Consider the following 6,793-nt stretch of genomic DNA (forward strand, 5'->3'; position numbering starts at 1 on the left):
CGTAATCAGATCATAGCGGAAGAAGTCGATAGGCTGCTTGATGCGGGATTTATCAGAGAGGTGCACTACCCTGAGTGGTTGTCCAACGTCGTTGTGGTGCAGAAGAAAAATGGGAAATGGCGAGTATGCATTGATTTCACCAATTTGAACAAAGCCTGTCCGAAGGACAGCTTCCCGTTGCCTAAGATTGATCAAATGGTGGATGCCACCACTGGGTATGAGCGTTTAACCTTTCTGGACGCATATTCAGGTTATAATCAGATTCCTATGGACCCCGCAGATGAAGAAAAAACTTCTTTTGTCACCGAGCGAGGAACATACTGCTACAAAGTTATGCCTTTTGGATTAAAGAATGCGGGAGCAACTTATCAACGACTTGTTAGCAAAGTTTTTAAGAATCAAATGGGTAAGACTGTCGAAGCCTATATTGATGATATGGTGGTAAAGAGTAGGAAAAAGGATGATCATCTGAAGCATCTGCAAGAGGTATTTGATGTACTAAAGCGATATGGGATGAGGCTCAATCCGACCAAGTGCTCGTTCGGTGTGAGTTCCGGGCAGTTTCTGGGACACGTGGTCAACCGCAGGGGCATCGAAGTTAGCCCCGCTCAAGCAGAGGCTTTGATTAAGAATGCCGAGCCAAAGACGATCAGAGAGGTGCAAGCCCTAACAGGACGAATAGCTGCATTAAGTCGATTTATTTCAAAGTTGTCAGACCACTGCAAACCATTCTTTGACACGATTAGGAGCCATGGAAGGCAGGTCTGGGGGGATGAGCAACGACAGGCATTGACTCATTTGAAGCAATATATGCAGAATCCACCAGTCCTGTCAGCCCCAGAACCGGAAGAAAAGTTATTTCTATATCTTGGAGTATCTGGTGTCGCGACGAGTGCCGTTCTGATTCGTTGCAAGGAAGGGGTGCAATACCCGGTATTTTATGTAAGCAAAACACTGATGGAGGCAGAAAAAAGATACTCAAAGGCCGAACGGGTGGTACTTGCACTTGTAAATGCAAAAAGAAAGTTAAGGCATTATTTTGAATCCCACCCCATAGCTGTTCTAACAACTTTCCCAATCAGAACGCTCATGCACAAGCCAGAGCTCTTGGGCAGAATGACAAAGTGGGCCATAGAGTTGAGTTCATTTGACATAACGTACGAGCCGAGAACAGCTATTAAAGGGCAAGCGGTGGCCGATTTCCTACTAGAATGTGATGCCGAAGATACGGAAGAGGACCTTAGAAGCGGCTCTTGGAAACTTTTTGTGGATGGCTCCTCTAACCAGATGGGGGCTGGGATTGGGATCAAACTGCAAACCCCAGAGGGTACTTCCTTGAGCCAAGCACTCAGACTTGAGTTCCGAGCCACCAATAATGAAGCGGAATACGAGGCGTTGCTAAATGGATTAAAGTTGGCCAGAGAGCTACAGATCAAAAGTTTGACAGTGTATAGTGACTCGCAGCTGATTGTTCGGCAGGTAAATGGTGAGTACGCAACCAAGGATGACATGATGGGGGCATATCGTTCTGCCGTTCTGCGTAGAGCCAAGGACTTTGCAAAGATTGAATTCATACAGTTGCCGAGGGAACAGAATGCAGATGCAGACCGTTTAGCATGCAGTGCTTCGAGTTGCGGTGAAACATTGGCGAGGGTGATTCCAGTGGGAATAGTGACCCAGCCGTCCATTTTCGAAGAACCGATGGACTCGGACCCTTGGCAAGTCAACGTCATACCGTATGAACCGAGTTGGATTGACCCAATCATTACCTATATTCGAGATGGCGTTTTGCCTATGCAAAGGGATGAAGCTAGGAAACTCAAAAAGAATGCTGCCAAGTACGCCATCGTGCGGAACCAGCTGTACAGAAGGTCCTATTCTGGCCCGTACTTGAAATGTGTCACCCCCGCGGAGTCGCAGCAGGTATTGCGAGCTATTCATGAGGGTGTGTGTGGCAATCATTCTGGGGGAAGATCGTTAGCGCATAAAGCAATGACACAAGGGTATTTCTGGCCAAACATGTCAAGAGATGCGGAGGAGTTCTCTCGAAGGTGCGATAAGTGCCAACGATATGGACCAATGATCCACCAACCACCTGAGGAATTGCACGTAATGGCCTCGCCGTGGCCTTTCGCGCAATGGGGGATGGATGTGGTCGGTCCTCTGCCAACTACAAGAGCTCAGAACAAGTATGTATTACTGGCCACGGATTATTTCACTAAATGGGTGGAGGCAGAACCGTATCCTAGCGTGACTCAGACTCAGGTGAGACGATTTATCTGGAACAACATTATCTGCCGCTTCGGTGTTCCCAGAACAATAGTCATGGACAATGGCACAAACCTCGACAGCAGGCAAGTAAGAAAGCTGCTGGAGGAGTATGGAATCAACCAGAAGTTGGCTGCAGTAAGTCATCCTCAGGCTAACGGACAAGCAGAAATCACAAACAGAACCATTTTCGCCTGCATTAAGAAGAAGCTGGAAGATCATAAGGGGAAGTGGTTGGATGAACTCCCGAACGTTCTATGGGCTTACAGAACCACCCCAAAGCGGCCGACTGGGGAAAGCCCGTTCGCAATGGCGTATGGTACCGAAGCAGTTATACCGGTTGAGCATTTAGTCCCCACTATCAGAAGCTTAGCATGGAGTCGAGATCAGAACGACAAGATGTTAAGATTGAACCTCGACATGATAGACGAAAGGAGGGACGCAGCGGCTATAAGGCTAGCATCGTATCAGCAAGTGCTGGCGAATAGTCACAATAAGAGAGTAAAACACAGGGATTTTGCCCCGGGCGATCTGGTTCTGAAAAGAAAGGTGGGGATGGTCAAAAAAATGATGCCACCCTGGGAAGGCCCATACAGAATTGCAGAAGTCATTGGCAAAGGGGCATATACGTTGGAAACCATGGCGGGAAAGTTGGTCAGCAAGCCCTGGAACGCCACGTCTCTGAAGAGGTACTACCAATAGAAGCTAAGTTCTGGCTTTAATTGGATGTTATTTGTTGTCAATCAAATACGTATGAATGAGCAAGTTACTGGAATTTACAAAAAAAGAATTTTCTTTTCCAATGGTCTACTATAAAAATTTAAAGCCAAGTGGCAAGTGGCATTCTAGCCGAGCGCCAGGCACTTAAGCAAGATAAGTGGCAGCTGGCACTATAAGCCGAACGCCAGACACTTGCTAAAAATTTAAAGCCAAGTGGCAAGTGGCATTCTAGCCGAGCGCCAGGCACTTAAGCAAGATAAGTGGCAGCTGGCACTATAAGCCGAACGCCAGACACTTGCTAAAAATTTAAAGCCAAGTGGCAAGTGGCATTCTAGCCGAGCGCCAGGCACTTAAGCAACATAAGTGGCAGCTGGCACTATAAGCCGAATGCCAGACACTTGCTAAAAATTTAAAGCCAAGTGGCAAGTGGCATTCTAGCCGAGCGCCAGGCACTTAAGCAAGATAAGTGGCAGCTGGCACTATAAGCCGAACGCCAGACACTTGCTAAAAATTTAAAGCCAAGTGGCAAGTGGCATTCTAGCCGAGCGCCAGGCACTTAAGCAAGATAAGTGGCAGCTGGCACTATAAGCCGAACGCCAGACACTTGCTAAAAATTTAAAGCCAAGTGGCAAGTGGCATTCTAGCCGAGCGCCAGGCACTTAAGCAAGATAAGTGGCAGCTGGCACTATAAGCCGAACGCCAGACACTTGCTAAAAATTTAAAGCCAAGTGGCAAGTGGCATTCTAGCCGAGCGCCAGGCACTTAAGCAAGATAAGTGGCAGCTGGCACTATAAGCCGAACGCCAGATACTTGCTAAAAATTTAAAGCCAAGTGGCAAGTGGCATTCTAGCCGAGCGCCAGGCACTTAAGCAAGATAAGTGGCAGCTGGCACTATAAGCCGAACGCCAGACACTTGCTAAAAATTTAAAGCCAAGTGGCAAGTGGCATTCTAGCCGAGCGCCAGGCACTTAAGCAAGATAAGTGGCAGCTGGCACTATAAGCCGAACGCCAGACACTTGCTAAAAATTTAAAGCCAAGTGGCAAGTGGCATTCTAGCCGAGCGCCAGGCACTTAAGCAAGATAAGTGGCAGCTGGCACTATAAGCCGAACGCCAGACACTTGCTAAAAATTTAAAGCCAAGTGGCAAGTGGCATTCTAGCCGAGCGCCAGGCACTTAAGCAAGATAAGTGGCAGCTGGCACTATAAGCCGAACGCCAGACACTTGCTAAAAATTTAAAGCCAAGTGGCAAGTGGCATTCTAGCCGAGCGCCAGGCACTTGCCGTACAAACACACGGCGAAGCTAATATAAAAAGAAAAAGAGAGAAAAGATATGTATGTACTGAAGATAAGTTGAATAAAGCACAACACATAGGGAAAAAGAGTTCTGTCATTTCATTAATATTGAACATTGAGTTTACAAAAGAGAGATGTCCATCATTACAAGAAGATATGAACTAGAAGAATTCGAAGGAGCCCTAGCTAGACGCCTCAGTACCAACAGCATCCTGGTCTTGCCGACTCGCCTCCTCGGCCCCATCAGCCGCCTCACCCTCGTGAGGTGGGGAATCCAGGTGAATGACTGAATCGTTCGGCTGGGGTTCCGCGTCAGCAGTGGCTATAGAAGGAGCCACGGTTGACGATTGGGGAGCAGTCAGTGGCAGAGCAGTAGGAGGAGCGGTGATGATCCTTGAGGATGCGATGTCCTGGCACTCATCAAATATACGTTCAGCTTCGGTGGGTTCTGGGTCGACATAGACCCCCAGAGGCTCGATCCCCAGATCCTTGTCTACCTCATCCGGAGTGGAGCTGGTCTGTCCCTCATCCGGAACCCGGTCGGCGAAACCTTCCCGGAATCCTTGAGCATACCGAAGAGCACCGACCCTGGAGAACCGAGCGTGAAGGGCCAGCATCCCACCACCCACTCTGCTGATCGCGTCGATCAGAGCGGTACGCTCGTCGAGAGCTCTTTTTTCAAAAGCCATCCGAGCAGACTGTTCATCAGCTAGAAGGCGCTGGAGTTCTGCCTTCTCTTCTCTGATTGATTCCCGCTCAGTCTGCCAGACGCTCTTCTCAAGCTGGAGGGCGTCCTTCTCATCCTGAAGGGAATCATTCTCCTTCTTCAGGACATCTCTCTCTTGCTCGGCTTTGTCAAGCCGAACCAGCGCCTCGGTATTCTTCATGGCAAGGAGGTCGTTTTCTTTATTAGCCACCTCCAGGCTGTCAGAATACTTTTGGGCCCTGGCGTTCCCCATCTCCACCTGCTTCTGCATGGCCATCATCCCGAACAATGTCTGCATAGGTGCACATTAAAAACGGTTAAACCAATAGTCAGAACGGGCGAAGGCAGGACCAAGTAATATGAGAGAATTCATGAGTTAGAAAATAAAAGTCACCTCCATAGCAGATTGGGGAAAGCGACTGAACACGTCCTTCTGGGAAAGACCCTTTGCCGCCTCAAGGTCCTTCGGAGTCCACATGCTCCTGTAGTAGGCCATAGCGGTCTGGCCATCCTTTAGCATGGTCTCGTTCGGTTTCACGAACGTCCCATCCGTTCGGGTGTACCGAGGGGCCCATGGCGGTAAGCTGGGGATAGAAGGGGGGCCCGAAGCAGAAGCAGAGCCACCAGCTGCGGGAGGCCCAGAGGGAGAAGGAGCTCTGATCGCTCGGTGCAGGAGAGTACCCGGCCCAGAGACCCGGGTCCTTCTAATGAGAGGCTCCTCCTCCGGATCGATTTCACTGTCAGGATGAGGCCTTTTGACTCGCTCTTTGTCCCGACCACCCCCCGCAGCAGCAGGAGCTATGGTAGCTGGGGAGGGCGCGTTCTGGTTGGCAGCAGGGGCGCTGGCAACAGGGTTAGTAGCCACTGCGCTCGGGACAGTGTCAGATATGGTGGCTGAAGAAGAAGCCGACACTGGAGAGGAGGTCGCCCCAGCAGCAGGAGTGGCTGGGGGAGTATTTTTCCTCCTGCCAAAAGAGGGAATCTGCAGTCTACTCATGTTGTAGCCGAGTGATGAGAGCGCAAAGAGGTTGTCTGAAGTGAGGAGATCTGAGCAGGAAGGAATATCGTTCAGAACGTATCTCTTCAAGTAGTTACTCCTATCCCTGCAAACACTATAGCTCAAGTCATCACAAGGTATTCCCAAGGAGCGGCATAAGTAAGTGCAAAAACGAGGAACGCATGTTTCACAGGGGCAATCATGTTTATGGGATTTGAATTTTTTATAGGAGGAGACAGAGCAGACACCAAAGGCGCTCGGGATTGGGTAATCCTCTGCAGCCGGCGAAGACCAAGCCCCACTAATGCCCACTATGCTATCCCTTCAACCCTTTTCAGATTTTATTGTGTCAGTGCATATGGACATCTTCTCGAACGGGTAGAGGTGGTAGAAGGGCTCGTTAGTACGGATCTTACTGACCTTATAGCACAGAAGGAGGTCTATGAGGTCGAGATCCAGATTTCTGTCACGCATCAATAAGAGCATAACAGATATGATCCTAAAGAAGTTGGGGTTGACCTGCAGAGGGGATATCCCCAATCTATTGAAGACATAACTAAAGAAAGGGTGCAGAGGGAACCTAACAACATTCAATTGAAGGTTCGTGAATAAGACTTCGCCGGGCAGGAGGCCGGCGCCGGTTGTAATATTAACGTCTTGGGGGCAAACCCTAACTTCGATGTTGTCAGGAAGTCTAAGTCTCATACGAAGAACATCCAGATCTACAACCATGGTAGAAATGCTAGAAGAATCTAAAGAGGGAAAATGGAAGCCTGCCGAAAGTAAAAAGAACGAAACTAACCTCGGA

This window comes from Cornus florida, unplaced genomic scaffold, assembly GCF_030987335.1.
Source record: "Cornus florida cultivar Cherokee Brave unplaced genomic scaffold, ASM3098733v1 CherokeeBrave_3.0.0_Hap2_Chr03, whole genome shotgun sequence".
Classification (NCBI taxonomy): Eukaryota; Viridiplantae; Streptophyta; class Magnoliopsida; order Cornales; family Cornaceae; genus Cornus; species Cornus florida.